Source organism: Pteropus medius, unplaced genomic scaffold, assembly GCF_902729225.1.
Source record: "Pteropus medius unplaced genomic scaffold, Ma_sr-lr_union100, whole genome shotgun sequence".
NCBI classification, from domain to species: domain Eukaryota; kingdom Metazoa; phylum Chordata; class Mammalia; order Chiroptera; family Pteropodidae; genus Pteropus; species Pteropus medius.
This window is the reverse complement of record NW_024340849.1, coordinates 46,012,148-46,031,506: the sequence shown is the minus strand read 5'-3', so window position 1 is coordinate 46,031,506 and position 19,359 is coordinate 46,012,148. Positions and strand designations below refer to the sequence as shown.

Here is a 19,359-nt window from a genome sequence, read left to right as displayed (position 1 = left end):
ACAGAGAAATTAAGTAAGTTGCCTAGGCCACACAGACAGGAAAAAATCTAGCCAGTCTACAGCACCACCACCCTTGTACTTCAGGAGAAAATGAATGATTTCAAACTAGGTAACCTGGGGAGAAGCCCCTTTAAAGATATAATCTGAGCTCATTATGAATAAAGAATTAGGACCTCCTGTAGAGTATAGTACAGTGGAAGGATAGAACATGGAAGACCAACTGTAGGTGTTATGGCCCACTCACAGCTATGAATAATTAGTTGTGTGGCCTTAGACTAATCACTCGATACTTTATTTTTTAAACTTAAAATGCCAGAAGCTGAGGAGGGGAGGCTTGTATGATAGTTTTCAGTATAATCAGGTCTGCTCTGATTTCAGATCCACCAGTATTGGCAGGTTTTGTTTAATCATAATAGCTTTTTCCCATACAACTTTCAACAGTCTTCTCATAGTTTGGTCTCAGCATTCTCTTATAGGTGCCCACGCTGGAACACAGGAGCGGCGAAGAGCTGGGGCTTGATTCAGAAAGTCCGGGGTTCCCATTCCAGCTCCTTGGCCTACCAGCAGTAGGCACCAGACTGTTTCTTTGAGGGGGGAAATGTTATTCACCTCACATGGTTGTTCTCGGGGTGCATAAATGGTCCAGAGCCTTTCACGTGGAAGGGGCTTATGAATAGGAGTTATTTTTATGACTCTAGCCCCTAATCATCTCTCACCTAAACTATTAAGCCTTATAAAAACATGGAAATGAAGACATTCAATGTGGCACTATTAACAGTGAAAGATTGCTAACAACCTAAATGCCCAACACTGCAAAAAGTAAGAATATATAAATTATGGACTAATATTAAATTATATGTAGCTATTAAAATCATATTTTCCAAGATTATTTTTCAGCATGGAAAAATAATGATCTCGGTCACTGAAAAAGGCAAGCTGTAAAAACTGTATATATAGCATATTCATTATTATACACAGAAATACACATGTATAATGCATATATACATACATACATGGAAAACTGGAAGACTATAACAAATTGTTAGCAGTGCTTCTTTGAGTCATTGGATTATGTTTTATTTTCTTTTTGATACTTTCTGGGATTTTTTAATTTTTCCTACAATGGCAATACAGAACTCACGTAATCAGAAAAAGGATTAAAACCTTAAAGTGTTCTTTGACAAAGAACAAATATACATTTTTCAAATAAAGGTAAGATTTATACTAACAACAAAATCATTTTAAGTAACCAAATGGTAAAATATTGCCCCAACAAAAAAATCACCTTATATCAAAAAGAAAAGTAGAACTATAACTTCCAGAAATTTAAATAGCATTAAAATAAGGAAAGTTAACATACTGAGGATTTAAAAATAAAAAAAAAGTATAATAAAAATTTTATGCAAGTGACTGCCCAGAATCACAAAAAAATCAGAAATGGAAAGTCTTAGAAAATGATTTTTCCTCTTATGCCTGGAAAAAATATCATGGAGGGATTATGGGTTCAGCGGAGAACTTGGCCGAATTTGGGCTTGTTTCAACAACCCTATTTTTTGTTCTTTCTCTCTCCCTCAACATAGACACATACACACACAAAGCCAGGCCTCGTCAAGTGTTTAACCCTCTGCTCTCAGATTAGGAGTCCAGCTTCCCCCGCCATTCCTCGGAGAGCCTCACCCATAGCAGGGAGCTCTCTGTCCTCCTCAGTACTGAAGCTGACATGGCTGGCCTGCTCTTTGCTCCTGTCCCCACCTCACTGACCACCTCTCAAAGCCGCAAGAGGGCTGCCAGCCCATCTTGGAGCTTGACTCTCCGTAACCACCCTATTAATCTGGAGTTCTGCCACAGTGCAGCCCAGAGGGGACTTGTCATCCAGGCCTGTCTCTGTTACATTTATGCTTCTTAAGGTTCCACACGACAGCACCTCTGGAAGATTGATAAATCTCAGGCATGGTCCCCAGACAGTTCACCAGGTCTTTTCCTCGAATTGTTTTCATGCTGCGAAAACTGGCCACATTTCTTTGACAGCTCTTTTTGAAAGACAAAATCGATAAACCAGGGAACCTGGCCCAGACCATAGAGAGCCCAGTATCGGTCCTTCCTGTATGAGAGGCCTGACCCTTACCACAGGCTGCAATAATAAGAGGCGTGTACGAAGGTGGAGGCAGCAGCTGCAAGCTTAAAAGGTAAAGCAACAATGTATACATAACTTACATATTTCAGGAAATGCAGGCCATGAGTTATTTATAAAAATTCAATTCAAGAATATTCTCTCATCTTCATTCTACAGTCAAATTATAGTTCTTTAGAGCAAAGAGCTTAGAACCTGGGTTCATATTTCAGTTCACCAATTATTAGCTGTGTGACCTTAGGCAAGTTTCTTTACCTCTATTTAAGGCACCTGAACAGTGCAGCATGTAGTAAGTACTATGCAAGTTGTAGCTGCTATAATTATCTTATTGTTGTTCTATTATTATTATTGTTGTTGTTGTTGTTATTTATTTGAACTGGCATACTGTTTCAAATATCTGACTCTTTAAACTATGTCTAGTTATACTCAAAAATCATGTGACAATGCAGTATAAAGAGAGTCTGTTTTGAAATCAGAGGATACTTTGAAGCTGGATGAATCAAACGTAATGGCTAATAATCTGAGTACATTATCTCCTCTGCTAAGCCTCAATTTCCCATCTATAAAATGCATATTACATCACTAACTTCTCAAAGTTTTGTGAAGAGTGAAGAACTTTTGTGAAAAGCAGAATTTATAAAGCACTGAGATGTACCCTAAGGAAAATAGGTCTAGAATGTGACTCTGCCAACAGCTCTGGCCCTGTGAAAGTATATAAATCTCACTGCTAGACAATTACAGTGATCACTTTCGTCCACTTTGAGACACAGTTGTCTTTTGTCTGTGGCAGGTTAAGAGGATCCCATCATTTAGGATCAGGTATCTAGAGGAGAGAAGTCGCTTTCCACTTTAGGGTTGAGACAGAATTGAGAATTCTTGCCAAGAAACCATCCAGAGGATAAACACAGTTGGAGGAGGTAAAAACAGAAAGAATATTGGAGGTGACCTATGAGAGAAAAAGAAAAGAAACTAAAGAGAAAGGCCAGTCTCCAGTGAAGCTGTCCTACATGAGGAGCGACAGGTTTGCCTACCCTTCACCAAGTCAGCACAGGAACTGCTCTACTCAGCCTAAAGCAATGAAATACTACTGCACCTCCTGAATATGTTTCTTTTTCTCAAGAAGAATCTAACACCTTATGGGTATATCAGTCAGGGTAGGCTATTATGCTGCAGTAACAATCACAAAATATCAAGGAATATATCACTTCTCACTCATACTCCATGCCCACTGCAGGCAGCTGGGGGCTCTTTTCCAAGTAATCCTCACCCTGGGGCCAAAATATCACAAGTGGCCATGGCAGCGGGCACAGGATGTGGTGAAACATGCATTGGCTCTTAATGCTTCTGCCCAGAAGTGACATTTAATTGGCCAAAGCAAGTCATATGACCGTGTGCGTTCACATGGACAAGGAGGTACAGTCCTACTCTACGTCAAGAAAGTCAAAAACTTTGTGACAACCCATGCATGCAGTGGGCCCCCAAGAACTGTTTGCCCACCTGCTCATTAGAGAACACATCTGGGAAATGTCTCTGCCATGATTCAGACAGACTGACCAAAGAGTGTGAAGCAGAAACTTCAACCACCTTCTACCAGACAGACAGTGAAGGCTTCTTTCCCATCTCTTCAACCAGTATTTTCTTACTGGTTGAAGAGATGGGAAAGTCTTACTGTTAAATAGTATAGCACTTAACAGTCTTACTGTTAAATAGTATAGCACTTAAACGGCTACTTAAGACGCTAAGTAATCATTACCATCCTGTATTTAAAGCATGCGCACACACACACACACACACACACACACACACACACACAGAGGCATACACACACAAGCAATAATCCGTCAACCATTTATACTGAATATAAAATATCCTTTTTTTTTTTTTTTAAAATGAATAACACTTTTCCAGGACTGGAGTCCCTAGTGAAATGTTGCATTACAAGCTCAGTCAATCCCAAGTGAAAAATTCTTTTTCTTAGAAAATGTCATCCTTTGTAAATGTTCTGTAGGGCCAAGCTCAGGAAGGCGCTCCAGAGTTTCTCTCAGAACTAAACCTTCCATGAATCAAGCTTTTAGATACTCTCCACACTTTTGGCATCCAAACATTCATACAACCCTGAATTATTTATTCATCAATCTTCGCACAACTTCTTAGACACCAATGGAGACCAGGCCGGTTTCAGCTATTTGATGTTACATCTTCTCAAGTGGCTAAAGAGGCTATAAAGCACCCTATTGCTTAAGCCTGCCATCTCAGTTCCATTAGCAGTAAAGACCTCTCTATTCAAACTGCTAAGTAAATCCTCCCAGAGAGCCGAGGGACTGTTTCATGCTTGAATGCAACTGTTAAGAATTTGACAACAACCAAACTGTTCCTATTTAATCCTTCTCCCAAGGTAAAAAGAATTATAGGTAAACATATGCCTTCATTATGTGCTTTGCCGCATTTCAATACCCAACCCCACACAAAATTGCCAGCCAAGGATTTAATGCAATCACCTCTGTATTTCAGAGCTATTGCCTTTGTAGAATGGAAAAAGCTTAACAAGGGCTATGGAGCTGGTTAGCCAGCTACTGTATTTTGTATAGCAAACATCTAAAATGTCACAGGGTTAAGTCTGATCATAGTGAGGCTTTTAACGAGTTTTTTTTTTTTTTTTTAAGGTGATTCAAAACAACAGTCCCGGGTTGTTTTTTTTTAAGCTGACACAAAACATTTAGTTTTGAACTCAAATCAAAGGTTATACCAAAGTATGAAAAGAAGAATGAAGAAAGATGGTACAGAACTGAAATTCTTATTATTTGCTTTTGAAAAATAGTAGACATGGAGTCCTTTGAGATTTATTTTTGGATTTTTTTTCTTTTAAGTATTTTTTGGTTTGGTTTGGTTTTTAGCCTTTGGTAATTTACATGCTTGTAAAACTTCTGAGAACCAGCCAGGATTAGGCAGACCATCTTCTCCAGTAGATGACACTTCAGAAACTCAGTGCATTAAAGCAAGTTCTTTCAAATGCTCTACAATCTCCAATACTTTCCCCACCACGACCAGGACCCACAACACACATGTGCAGTCACCAAGACACTAGTTTCTTCACAAAAAAACTCTGGAGCAAGATTATGAAGTGAACCACCAGTGATGACTATCCCAAGTTATATTCCTACATTTTATGAATATTGACCTCTCTTTTTGCTAACCAAGCTCTTCTCCAACTCCTACCTAGGAATCACTCTCCATGAAAGAAGTTTTTGCTGCCGGTCATTACTTCTGTTGTATAGTGAAAAACAGTTGGTACCTATTAGGATCTTGACTTAAACAGCATTGATGACACATTGTCTATTTTAATAATACCTTTTCCTGTGCAAATCTCCCTAAATTAAAGAGCCACTGTACTTCCTATGACAATGGAACATTATTTTCCCCAAACGTATACCCTCTATTCTCGACTGGTATTTTAAGGATGGCTTAGATTAGGGCCAACCGACAGTTGGAGGACATCCTTTGGAAGGCCATACATATCAACTTGAAAAGAGAGCATCTTGAAATCATGTCAGAACAATTACTTTTGTTTTTGTTTTTTTACTTCCAAGTATTCTATAGGTCAACAAGGAAACATACATTACAATTTCCTTTTTCTTTTATACCTTTTAATGTTGGGTTTGCTTCTAACAACATAATATTTTACCATAGAAGGGTACTTTCTAGTTTTGTTATTATGGGCAGTGAAAATATGTTGTGAGTGCTTATTATTCCAGACTGGAAGATTCAGAAGCACTCTAGTAAAAATCTTGAGATTTTTCTCAATAAAATATTAACTACAAAGATTTCATATTTAATAAGATCACCTCTTTATTCAAGATATATTTTTAATCCTAATCTGGTTTACCACATTTGGGGACTCTTCTCTCATTAACTTATTTCAATCTGGCTAACTAATTTGAACATTAGGCCAAACTGAAATAACTAAGAAGGCAAACAAACTTCTGGAGTTAAAGAGATATAATTGTCGTTAGTTACATTGTATTATCCTTGTCACTGAACATTGCTCTTTCTGTTGAGAAATGTGCCTTCTCTCAGCTAGCCAGTCCTATCCTGTTGACTCTTTGCTGTCCAATGTGCCATACAGAAAAAGAGTGAAGGTCTATGCTTGGGCATGGTGCTCAGGGCAGGTATCTGTGAAGAGGACTTGTTTTCAGGTCTCAGAGCTTGAGAACTATAATCAAAAGCAAAAAACAACAACTCTCTAGGCACAATAACAATTTGTTCTCTCAGTTCTAGGTATTACGATTTAGATTATAGTTCTTACTAAGCTAATTTTATTAATACATTAAACAGAAGTTCCAAAGTGTGTTAAGTCAGAGTGAAAGCAAGAGGAATAAATAAATTTTAAAAAACGTATTATTCAAGTAGAATAAATAATCAATAAATCAGAAAAAAAGGAAAGGAGCCATAATGAGAAGAAGGAAGGGAAAGAAAGTGGCATGAAAATACTGGACTGAGATACTTTTACACATTTAAGCTTGTTAACCCACCTCATTTCCCTCGGGGAAGGAAAGACAACATTTTCTTTATCGTAGTGTTTTATTCAACTGTCTAGGAAATATACACTATTAGGTAATCACTTCTAGAAAAGTTTTTGTGGGTTTTGTTTTTTTGTTTTTGGCGGGGAGGGTTGTTTTGTTTCAGGATTTGGGGCTACATTATTCATAAGTTGCGTGTTAAAATAAAACATTTTTATTAACAGTGGAAGAATATTTCCAATATGTGGCTGTCATCAAGTCAGAGACAAGGCAACATCTTAGAGAACAGATTCAAGTCCATTTACTTCTCTCCCAGGCCCTGAAGCTCATAATTCCAACAACTACTTCTAGCATTCCTCCTCCTCAGAGCCAATTCACACAGAACGGAAAGTCCAGGGCGGCATTCCAGATCTTCCAGACTAAGAGTAGGTAAACCAAATTGAAACCAGAAATGTTCACAATGTATTCAACGATGCAGCATTCCTAACCCTGCCACTTCCCAGACATTCCGCCACACAAACTCATGTGGCTAACAATTATTGTCCTCTCACGAAAGGCTTAGAAGAAAACACACACACACACACACACACACACACACACACACACACACACATATTTACATGTATCCCCAGTGTTTGAGGTTGATGCAAACCCTCTTTAAAATTAGCTTTTAAATTAAGGCTTATGTTTTTTTATTTAAGCAAATAACTTCTAAATTTACTCAGGAAAACTATGTTTTCCCCCAAAACAGAAAGAGAAACACTATCTGATATATTTTAATTCAATTTAATAAATCTTTATTGAGTATGTAATTTTGCTCCAGGGAAATAGAATGCAAAAGGAGAGGTCGTGCCTTCGAAGAGCTTACATGTTAATACAGGAGGAAGTAATTTAAACAAGTAACGGTAAGCTCTGTACTGTATAATGATCATATATTCTGGGTACTAGAAGACCATCAAGTAAGGCAACATTAGTTCTAGTCAGGAAGAATCTGGGGAGGCTTCAGAGAAATGACATTTAAGTAAGGAATTTAAAGTTGAGGAGGATTTTGATTATTCGACCTACAAATAAAAATGTCTGTCTCATCACCTCAAGCTTCCTAAATTTCTCTTTCCAAATTCACCTGAAAACTATAAAATCTCCTTAGAAGATCCCGTTGTCAGAATCACGATGTCCACATATCCACTGACATGCATTAGGTGCTTTTCAAATGTGCCATACTATAATGCCATACAGATCCTTAGATATTTTGTCTGGAAAGAACTCCAATCAGCTATGAACTCTATTTCTAAGGTATCTACTCGAATATATTGTTTCAAATTCCCTTATGCTTTTTGTGAATAAGAAACTTCCCTCTCTGCACTTCTTTTGGTCAAAGAGGTGCTGATGGTGAGAACAATGTCAAATGACCCAGCACAGCACAGCCGCTACTACGTGGAAGCACTAAGAAACCCACATCTTAGATACTGTCCAGGAAAGCAGGCCAGACCGATGAGAGGCACCAGGATCAACTTGGCCTTGTGAGTGATGCAAACAGGCAGGTCTTCTTAGGCCACCCATAAGTCCTCTCCCTAGAGGCTACTAGTAGTACTAGTAGCTTGGCTCTACTGGGAGGGCAGTTAAGAAGGGAAACAAGAGGAGACTCTGACAGCCATGCTTACTTCCAAGCATAAACTGTCTGCCAGCCCTGGAGGTGTCCTCTACGAAGCTAGCCCTGGGACAGAAAAGAAGGGGAAAAGAGGCCCACAGAAGGAGGAAGGTGCTGGCACCAGCCACCCATCTAGTATCTGGGTTGGAACCTACTGAATGGACACAAAGCTCTGCAGAGGAACTCTCTCTGCAGAGAACCAGAACCAAAGCCTCTAAACTCAGCTGAGTCTCAACAACCAAAAGAAATCAACAAGTAATCCCTAAGGTTTTGGAGAAATTACTTAGAGTCAAGTCTGTAATATCTGGTGTCTGCAGAAGGGCGTTACTATGCTGTCTGAATCACAAGCAGTGTTCCTACACAGCCGTCTGGGTTTCATGAAGTCTCTTACAAGGAAGGAGAGAAGGCTTGCTCAAGAGCCCCTCGGGGAAGAGAGAATCAAATCGGCACCATCCCCTTCCTCCTCCTGCTGCTGCCACCGGAAATGGCAGGCAAAGCCCTTCTGCATTCTTCCCTACTGCCTCTGAAGTGACAGAGATGGCTCCTCAGGTCAAAGGAGCCTATACTTCTGCAAAGGCTCCCCTACATTGAAGTGGCAAGATGCAAATACTGACGTGACTTCTGTCTCTAGTCCAAAACTTTGCTATTTTTGGTTAGATAAAAATCTTTCTTCTTTTGTCTCCCTGTTTCATTGAAGCATACATCTGACTTGAGAAAGGCCCCTAACGCTCACTCCCCTCCACACACACAACAGAAGGGCCCACCAGCCTGCCAGGGGCAGCACTTGTTACCCTGTTACTCCAGCACATTCCCAAGTATGTCCCAAAAGGCACCAGCCAGTCAAGGGGCTCCCTGGGTGAGTACATTTAGGATATTCTGCAAACCATCACAAACTTGACCTTCAACAAAGAAACCTGTTGAGCTCTGTTTAACCTCAAGTTTCAAGCACAGCTTTACCACAGCAACAATCAACTTTTTTTTTCTCATGTAAAACCTATTACTATATCCCACATGACATATTGGGAAACAAGCCCATTCCTGACGGAAATGCACTGCCAGAAAATTTCTTGCTGCCCTGAAGACAACCTTCCCCTTTCTCACCTTCCCCACAAAACTCAGCTGACCTTCCTAAAGCCACAGAGACCAGAGACCTCCTCTTTAAAATGCCTGCCTTGACAGCTCTGAGAGACCGTCGAGTCTCTTCTCCATTTTGGTTGTGGTGTGGTCCTAGCAATGGTGATTTTTAGTGTGTGCTATAAAAACTTAATTAAGTAGAAGCTTCTTAAGGACAGGTACTTTTCTGGTATATATGTGAGGTCTTTCATAAACTGCATTTTTATAACACTAGTGAAATAAAGGGATAAAGCTTTAAGAATAAAGGTTGACTCTAAGAAGATCATATCATCTCAAACTACTTCCTGCTCCCCAAATAAGCAACATATGGAAGTTTATTTATCAGGGAAGCACAGAGATCTTTTAAAGGGAGGTCCCTATATTTTGGGGTAGGGGAGCTAACAAAGCCTTTCTAGAGAGTGCTCCCATTTATCTGTGCTCTTCCTAATGCTGGTCTGCCTGAAGGCCCATCTGCCCTTGGTCTGCACTTCCCCACCCCCTTTCCCTGTGTGCACCTTCTTTCACTGCATTCCCAACCCCTACCTAAAACAGAATCACATGCATCCCAAATCTTACAGTGGTCCTGTCCCCTCTGAGCCCCCAACCCATGGCCTTCTGTGGGACTTCACCAGAGTGCAAAGGAAAGAACATGAGAAAGAGACAAAGGAGGCAGAAAACTCCTAACAAAGTCCCAAACCTCCTTTTCTATTTCAGAATTAGAATGCAAATGTGAAAGGGTGACCAAAGAAACACCTATTAATACATAGGTATGATTTGAAAATGAAGTCAGACCTTTTCTGATAAAAAAAAAATTAAGCCTTTTTGGCTACTTGGTTTGATGGGGAGGTCTGACTATGCCAATTAGGTTATGCAGCTCCAAGGTTTTGACAGAAAACATATGTATGGCAAATGTCGATACATAGCTAGCTTTTTAGACATAGTTAAAAATCTTACAATTAGAGATTATCTTATGCACAGAAAGAAACACAGAAAGAAGCCTCTTGTTGAATCTTCACATTACATGTATGTGTTGGCAAGGGAAGGGATAAGTCGGGTCAGAATTAAATTCTCAACTCATCTCATCCTGATGTGTAAAAAACAAGTTAAAAACTGATCGTCCTCTTAAAAATTTGATAAAACTTCAAAAGTAGTTGTTAGAATGAGATTTATTTCCATGTCCCTGGAAATGGAAAATAACTCTTTAAGTCCATGCTTTAAGAAGCCACATTACAGGATAAACACATCTGTCCTAAAGACTGATGTCAATATTGGTCCCATGTCAAACTCATTATCAGTTTGTCAGCAACAGCTGATAATTTCTTAATGACAAATGAGAGCTATAGTGAACTAGTATTTCATTAGGCAGGGAAAGTAAGAAAAATTCATCCAGATAATTTGGTTGGGGCTGATAAAATTCATATTATTAACCGGATCAACTGCCTATAAGTGATCCAATTTTCTCTAAAGAAAAAGACATCCTTTCAGAGTGACAACTAGCTATTTTGTTCTTTTTTAGGATCACTTATCCTTTCATTCACTCCCTACTTCTAAGCTTACAAGAAGCACTAATCACCTCAAACACGAACATTCAAACACAAACATTTAATATTCCTTTACTTTCTGAGCTTGAAATACTCTTTGATCACACAAAGTCAAACTTGTAGCATCCTTTCCTGTTTCTGAAACCGGCAATCCAGATGTACTCTAATTATTGCCTTACATATACCAATGCTCATTACCCTGTGTGTACTTTATTACTATGGTAACACCAGACTTGCCTCACAGTTTGTGCTGTTCTATGCTGAGTTAGCGGTTTACGTAAATTTCCACAATAACCCTTAAATCATTTGCGCAATTATAGGTTTGATTTGGATTCTATTTAACATGTTCTCTTGTTCTGCTTCTTACTCTAAACTATTCTGCAGAGGATGAAGGTTTTTCTCCACTGTGATACATTCACCCCCAGGAGACCCTATCGTCTCAATGAGCCAAATCCACCAATCTCCCACTAATGCACCCATGTGTCATCTTCTTGTTTCCAATAACTTTCTAGCAGCCCAAATAAAGCTATTAATGTCACCAGAGAAAATTCAAATTTCCACTTGAGAGGGTTATTTCCATCTAAGCAACATTACAATTTACCTGATTCGAAGTGAAAAAAATTATGAGTTAGCCCTACTGGAGCTGCCAATAGTAATCTGCTGATCCCAGGAGAATGAATCAAATAGGGTCACCTGTTTGTTGCACTAAAATCAACCAAGCCTTTATGTCCTGGTCAATAATTGCATAGGCAACATGGTCCCCTCTTTCACAGGCATTTCATCTTCTTAGAAGAAATAAGGTAGCTGGGTCAACATCAACAGCAAGCATTCTTTATTGAGTGCTTATTGAATGAAATAAAAGTGACTAAGGCAATATATACTGAAGGGTTACATTGTGTTTAACTCTTAAATTAAGGGTTTATCTTAATTTATAGATTATCACAGGAAATTGTCATAGGATCCCAAGTTTGAGAACCCTATAACTGTCCTTTGAGACTATAAGCAAAGCTAGCTTCTTGTGGATATGAGCTGATAACTCCTCAAAAGAAGATAAATGCTAAAGTAGCAAAAAGGTAAAGTCACGTACAGGACAATGGTTTCCTAAGCCAGGCAGCAAGGCAATGTCTGTCACTCTAGGTTCTGAAGGTGCCTGGGGGCTTGAGCAGCAAAAACAATTTAAGAGAACTCTCCAATTGGAGCTGAGTAAATTATACTTTGTTACACTAACTGACTAGTTGCATGTTATTTTCTGAAGCCTTGTTGAAGTGGCCCAGCCTCAACTATATCATTCTAAAAGAATTAAAAGTCCTCTGAAGTCAAAATAGAAAGGGCAATGGAAATGAGTGAGAATCCTAAGGTGAAAGGTCAGGTCAGTATCTCTTCCTCATATATCCAACTTTGGAGCATGGTGCTAGAATTTATAATTTCATTATAGCTTCGTTCCCATTCACTGAAGAGTTACAATGTAGTCAAACATTTAAGGTACAGTTGGGATTTAGATGGGTGGAAGAGGACACATTTTAAATAAGGGGTTTAACATGAACCAAGGTTCCAAAGTAGATAGAATCAGGGTGAATGTGTAGAACAGACCTAACAAGCATGGTTAAGAGATACTGAGAAATAGTGGAATGTGTAAAGGACTAATAAGATGAAATCGTTGAAGGAAAGCCCAGAACATAGACATAAATTATCTGATACAGTTAAAAGGGAGTCAGTAAAGGCTTTCTAAGCACAATAAGGATCACTTTTCCTTAAAGGCACCTGTCATGTGGCACAATAGGGTCCATATAAATTTGACATTTATTCAGCACAGAGAACAAAAGTAAATTGTAGCATAACAGTAGACCACTCTATGCCACACACACACACACACACACACACACACACACACACACACCACATATTAGCTGCTTTACTTTCTCTTCTGAAATAAGACATAAAGAAAGATATACATTATTCCAAGCAGATTGAGAGAAATTCATGTAATCCATAGTCTAAGTTATCTCGCATCTTCCTCTATGTCAGTGTTTCTCAAATTTGAATAAGGTTCAGAAACTTTTTGAAGAAAAATAGTTATTAGGAGAACCCAAAGAATGTCTAACTAAAGGGTTCTATGGGACCCTAGTTTGAAAAACACTGACTTAAAACTAGAAAAACATTTTTAAAAAGGCTTTATAACTGATAAAATATATCAAAATAAAGTTTACAAATTATGTAGAACTTAAACCAACTGAAAATTTTAGGAACTCAAATTTGATAACCCCATTTAGAACTATTGTGCAAAGTCCAGTAATTTCTACCAAAAAAAAAAAAAGCTGTTCTTATTCATCTTCCCTAATTTCAAGGTTAGTAAAATAAATTATCCAGTTCAAGGAGTCTTTATGAAGAATTTCCTAAATGCATATTCATGGAACTGATAACCATCCCACTTATGAGACATTTCCTAAAATCATGACTCACCTTATCAAGTTTTCAAACTGCCCAATAGAGTTTGCTAAGTGTCTCTTTCATCTTCCTATAACTATTGAATGGTTCTCTCTGTTCATGTTTGTAATATAATTATATTTTCATTAAAATGTCTCTCAATCCACAATATTAACCATTAGTTTAAGTCATTTGTGCAGGGCCTCCCCAGAGAAACAAAGCTGGTATAACTCTCATCACCAAAAACATGGGAAGCATCACACATTAGCAATTGTCATTACCAAAATTCCCACCATCTGGTGAGGCTAGTTCTCCCTAAGCAATTAGAAAACTACTGGAACTACCTTTTCACCTCGGAGGAAATATTTTCCCTAACTTAAGACTAATGGCCATAATTGGGCAATAATCAGAAATCCCAGGGCTGACAGTTTGAGGGATCCTCTATTCCAGTAGATCAAATATTATGTTTTTTCCTCAACTGCACATGGTGCCTTGCGGGGTCACAGTAGGAACTGTTGGGGAGAGGAAGTGGGATGGTTATCAGTTCCATGAAAATACATTTTCTAAACTGAGGTTCCATATAAAACTGAAGTTAGGGCTTCCCTACTGTTGAAAAGGGGAGGGTAGTTTTTGAATGCACCGCTATTCCATGATCTCATTCCATGTGAGAAGATTCTCAGCCTCTGCAAGGGCAGATGACGTCCTCGGGCAACAGGCAGCTGATGGTAGTTGGAGCAGAACACCTATGCCTGTCCCCAAGCCAATGCTTCACCCCAGAGCCTACCTGTGTACCTGCCCCTACACAGGTTGGGTCTCCTTAGGGAACTGAGACCTGTCTCATCCTCAAGAATCTCCCATATTTACAGCAATGCAAACAAGAATATGAGGGCTAATTCACTATGATCTTAGAAATCAGTATCTTAGACAAAGAAAGAGAACTAAGTAAAGAAATCTCAGGAACTCTAAGGACTACAGAATTATTTTTAGCCTTAAATGATATTAGCTAGAAAGTATACACTAGGAAGGAATGGACCAGTATGTGTAATCATTTAATAATAGCATAAACATACCCTGAGGGAGAAAATAAGACTTAAGAAGAACATCCCAAATAGCTAAATTTGACATCTGCCTCCATCGCCTCTGATTGGCCGAACTTCTTGGGCGCATGGGGACTAGTATGCACTTCCAGAGTTTTCCAGATGCTCTGGGAGTTGTTCTTACTCTTCACTTCTTACATCTCTTCTAACTGGGAGAGGCTACTCTTTAATCAGACTGTCCCCACGCCCACCCCCACTCCTCCACTACAGTTCCCAAGAGAATTTCTCTAAAAGTTCCCTAAGTTGTTTCAGAGCTGACAACACTACTACAATTTTTCAAGCTCCATTTCACCCCCAAATCCAAATCCACATGGCTGAAGAATGAGACCCAAGTATGCAAACATCCCTACATTAAAAGTGTTAGTGCCTTTATTTCCATTTAAACAAAACTTTAAATGGAAAAATCTGAAAGAAATCTGGGTTCTACAGATACCCACACATCAACTTCAGTCACCTTCTCAGGGATGAAAAAGAACCAGGTCTTTCTCTATTCTCATTTTAAAGACTCCAAAAGCTCACCAACATTAATTCCAGATATCAATGTGGAGCTTCAGGGGAAAAAAGAAAATCGGATAACTAACATAGTGGTTTCTTAATGTAACCTCAGAGATCACCAGGACTTTTTACTTGGAATTTTGAGATTTTTCCAAAAAATGGAATGTAAAAAATTAATAGAAACCTTTCTTATCTTGGACAAGCTATATTTAAATTGGTATGGTGTCCGGAGCGTGCGGAAGCATGCTAGACCGAAATAAAACCTGAACCAGGGAAAAGATTCTTCGTCTCTCGAGACTATGCCTGCTTCCATTTCTTCTTTCATTTTAATATTCTCACAGCACTTCTATCCCGTCATCTCTAAAAATGTCTGCTCAGAAGCAAAGGGGATGTTCTCCCTTTGATATGAATCCCAGTCGATGTGAAGCCTCTCCCTGGAGCTTCCAGCCTCTAGGGAATAGAAGGCTTCAAAGTTTCACTCATTTTGGAACAGGTGGGTGAAAGATCCTGCAGAACAAGAGGGCCCAATGTCCGTAAAAGGCCAGCACATGGGCAGCTGGCAAAGCTAGAATGGCAACAAGCCAGTTACTGAGCTGTTCCCCACCGTCTGCCCCCATGCCATTTGGGATTAAATATCAGATGATGGGGCAAAAGAAAATCACATTTTGGGGGTTTTGGCTGGAGGACCCCTAGGACTTTGATATATGTAGAGAAGATCAGTTTTCTGAGGACAGCAAAGACAGGAATGGGCAGATTACCTATGGCATCTAGGATTCTTATTTTAGGAAAGTGACATATTAGCATTCAACAGGCAGTCAGCAACTTGAAACTTAACAGCCCAGAGCCTATTGGAAAGTCCCCACAACCGTACCCTCAACCAGATCAAGCTGGCATATGCAAGAGAAATCTACTAACTTTCTGGTAAAAAGAAAAAAGAAAAGAAAAGAACACCTATTAGAATCGTACTTAAATGCTTAATTTACTTAACTAATATCACTAATAGTGAGGCATAGAGGTGGAGTAATTTGCCCAAGGTCACACAAGTCTTGGAGCCAGAAATCTGGCTCCAGAGTATAATCTCTGGTCTAAACCCTACGCTAGGCTGCCTCTCTCAGGTGGGAGATGTGTGCAGAGGAGAAAACTCAGCACAGCAGAGCACATCGGTCACTCTGACCACAATTTATCTATGGCTACCCCATATGCAATAAGTGAAGAAAGCAGCATGAATTGGTTGCAGTGAGAATTTCTGAAGTAAATATGCATGAGATATCTCCATTTCTGAATCTCAGTTTCTGCATCATTAAAATGGTGAGAATAGCAGCATCTTCTTTTAGAAGCTGGTGAGAGCATTTATTGAAGTAACACCTGTACGTCACTGTGTCCAGGACTTGGCACATACCCAGCTCCCTTCTCCACCTTTCAGAAGACATTTGTGAAGTTCAAATGGAAGACTTCAGGTATGAAGTACGAACTCCCAAAGTAAGATGTAAACAGCAGAAAGGGAAGTCAATGATAGAACAGAAGTAAAATTCAGGAAGCCACTGGATGAGTATACATGAAACTGTGCATGTGGCATGTATAGTAATCATAATCCTCAAGTAAATTCAACAATTCAAATTTAGCCATGAAAAAAATAAACTTAAAAAATGATTTTTACCATCTCTGCTGACTTCAGCACAAGACTCTAGGATAAGATGCTCTTCACCTGCATGTATGATCTGAAAGGTAGAGAGAAGCGATGTTCCTGCAGCCTTCTCCCCATGTGTCCCCCACCCATCCAAGATCAGAGCCTGAGGCTGATCTGTGTTCTTCGAGGAAGCAGGGCAGTGGACCCCATAAGCAACCAAGATGAGAGTGCCTCTTCTTTCTGGAGTTATGCAGACTCCAAAGGCCTCCTGAAGAGCCTGTGCCCAGGGAACCTGAAGTGACCACTTAATTCTCCAGCTTCAATACCATTAGCCACATGAGTCTTCTCCCAAACACCCAGAGCAAGCCACTAGATTCTTGGGAGTTTTAAATATGGCCTCAGTCTTCAGTTCAGAAATAGGGCAGCTAGTAAGGTACAGGGCAGACAACCCACACTTCAGTCATGGGGGGTGGTTAAAGGTCCCTCCCCCTCCCATCATGCTCCCTCCAGAAAACAGGTGAAGGGAATGGCTACTCTGAGGGGTGGAGGTGTGGGTTCCAAAAGACCTTCTTGCCTTCCCCATTTCCCAGGCCCTGTTCATGCCCAGGCACGTGTCCCTGGTTCCAAACCGCATCCTCTCCCTGTCTATTTTGCTCTACAAAGGCTTATCCCAAGGTAAGAAACAGACCGCCCTCCCAACCCTCTCCCCCACCCCCACACACACCACCTAAGGCCGTATCACCTCCCTGTATGTGCCCAAGTAGGCTTTGGAGAGCAGGACTGGATGGGCTGGGCTGGCAACACAGTGGACTCCTTCCCAAATCACAACCACAGGCCTCAGATGGCCTGTAACTCACAACCTAAACAAGACTGAAGTTGTCTGAAAGAGGTAATATCAGAATGAGCTGTGCATGGTTAATATCAACTCATTCCATACAATCCAGCTCTGCAAAGTAACCAGGAAATAATCCTTAAAATGACCAAGAAGATCCGGCATGATACACCACAAAGTCTTGAAAAGACAACTGACTTTCACCTTGCCTTCCTCACACTTCTATTGGGGAAAAGAATGTTGATATGCTAGAAACAAGAATATCTTTTCATTCCCAAACTGTTTGCTATGAAGCATGCTACCAAAAAAAAAGGGAGGGTGTGTGTGATATTTTTGCTGATTTCTAAAAAGAAAAAAAGATAAAGTGATAAATATGGCTAATTTCTGATTTTTACATTGAAATTTAATATAAACATAGTCTTTTTGCTACACAATATTTATTAATATTCTAATGAGTAAAATTGACAGTTGATCACACTAAATTTTTTTCTGTTATACTGGGAGTTCTTCTCAGTATTCCAAAGTGAACCAAAGTGTCAGCACCAAAAAAGAAAAGACAAACCCCATTTTAGGGGCCTGTGACAGCTTTAATGTAATATAAATTGAAATTATTGTGCAATACCACTGAGAAATATGAAAGAATGAGAACTATTTTATCATTCTAATCAAAACTAAATTAGAGGAAATACTTTCTTCCAACCAGAGCTGAAGGAAAACCTGACTGGCTACTGCGCTGTCTCCCATATTTCTATGAAAATAAATGTGGCACCAGGTGAACAGGACACCTTCCTAGCATCTTTCAGAAACCAAACCCTCTGTGCTTCCATCTTTGTTTACAGTTACTGCTTTGTTTACAGATCCTGCATTTCACAGGATGGTAATGTCAAAATAAAATTCAAAAATCCTTTTAATATTTCTTCCTCAGTACAAACATTCCCTCAATATTCGAACATTCCCTCAACACTTGGCATCAACATCATCACTTAACATTTCCAAAACAAACACCGCTTGCAAATTTCCCCCACCAGCCTCAATAGGACCTACTTCAAAATAATTTGAATTGAAATGAGAATTTCCAGGTGCTACCACTAATGCTGGGAACTCCACCACTGGATTTCCCACACCAGAGAATCTCAGTTTTCTAGATTTCAGCATATATACCACACGAATAAAGCTGGGTTTTTGTTGTTTTATTTTGTTTTGTTGTTTTGTTTTAACAGAGCAGCAGCTAGCTATACCCAAACCCTGTCATGAACCTCTAGCCTTACCTCCTGACATTTGGCATGTGAACAGGCAGCCACTGCGTCTCACTCTTAACTCTCTAGATCCTAAAGTTGTCTCCTGAGGTCCCAAATTTAGCACAGAGCCTTGCTCAGCATGAAAAGAATTGAAACAACTCATTGGCAATTTGGATCATTCTCCCAAAGAGAGAAACAATTTTAGTAAATTTCAAAGAAAGGAATAAACAGATCGGGCTCAATTTGCAGCACCTAAACAGATCAATACCTCAACTGAAAAATAATTTCTTACATGAGGAAAAAAATCAGCACACTTAATGTAATGCAATGATTTAATAAATAATCAGAAGTCTATAAGGTATCTGATCACTACTTCCTAAAGGATGGAGAAGAAGGGGAAGCATGACCCTGATTTAAGTATAAATAAAAGCCGTGTCCAAACTAAACACCAATGAAAATAAATTCTGACTGGGAGCTCTCACTGAGCTGCAGAAGCCCAGGTGCCACTTAGCCACGAGGATCAATGCTCCATCATGAACCCACAGGCTTAGTAGAAACTCAGCAGGCCACTGTGTGTTTCACAGCAAGAACCCTAAAAGGATAAAAATCACTAATCCTGAACCAGGGAAGCAGGAGGCTTGTCCATTTTAAAGTCAAACCTACCAACTGGCAGTAGAAAGAAATGAAGGTGGAGGA

At 39.5% G+C, this 19,359-nt stretch overlaps 1 protein-coding gene across 5 annotated transcripts in view; it reads right to left on the bottom strand.

Moving 5' to 3' along the window:
- The window catches only part of PTPRM (protein tyrosine phosphatase receptor type M), a 699,551-nt gene that overhangs the window by 647,050 nt on the left and 33,142 nt on the right, over positions 1 to 19,359 (bottom strand). The gene's annotated exons all lie outside the window — the stretch shown is intronic.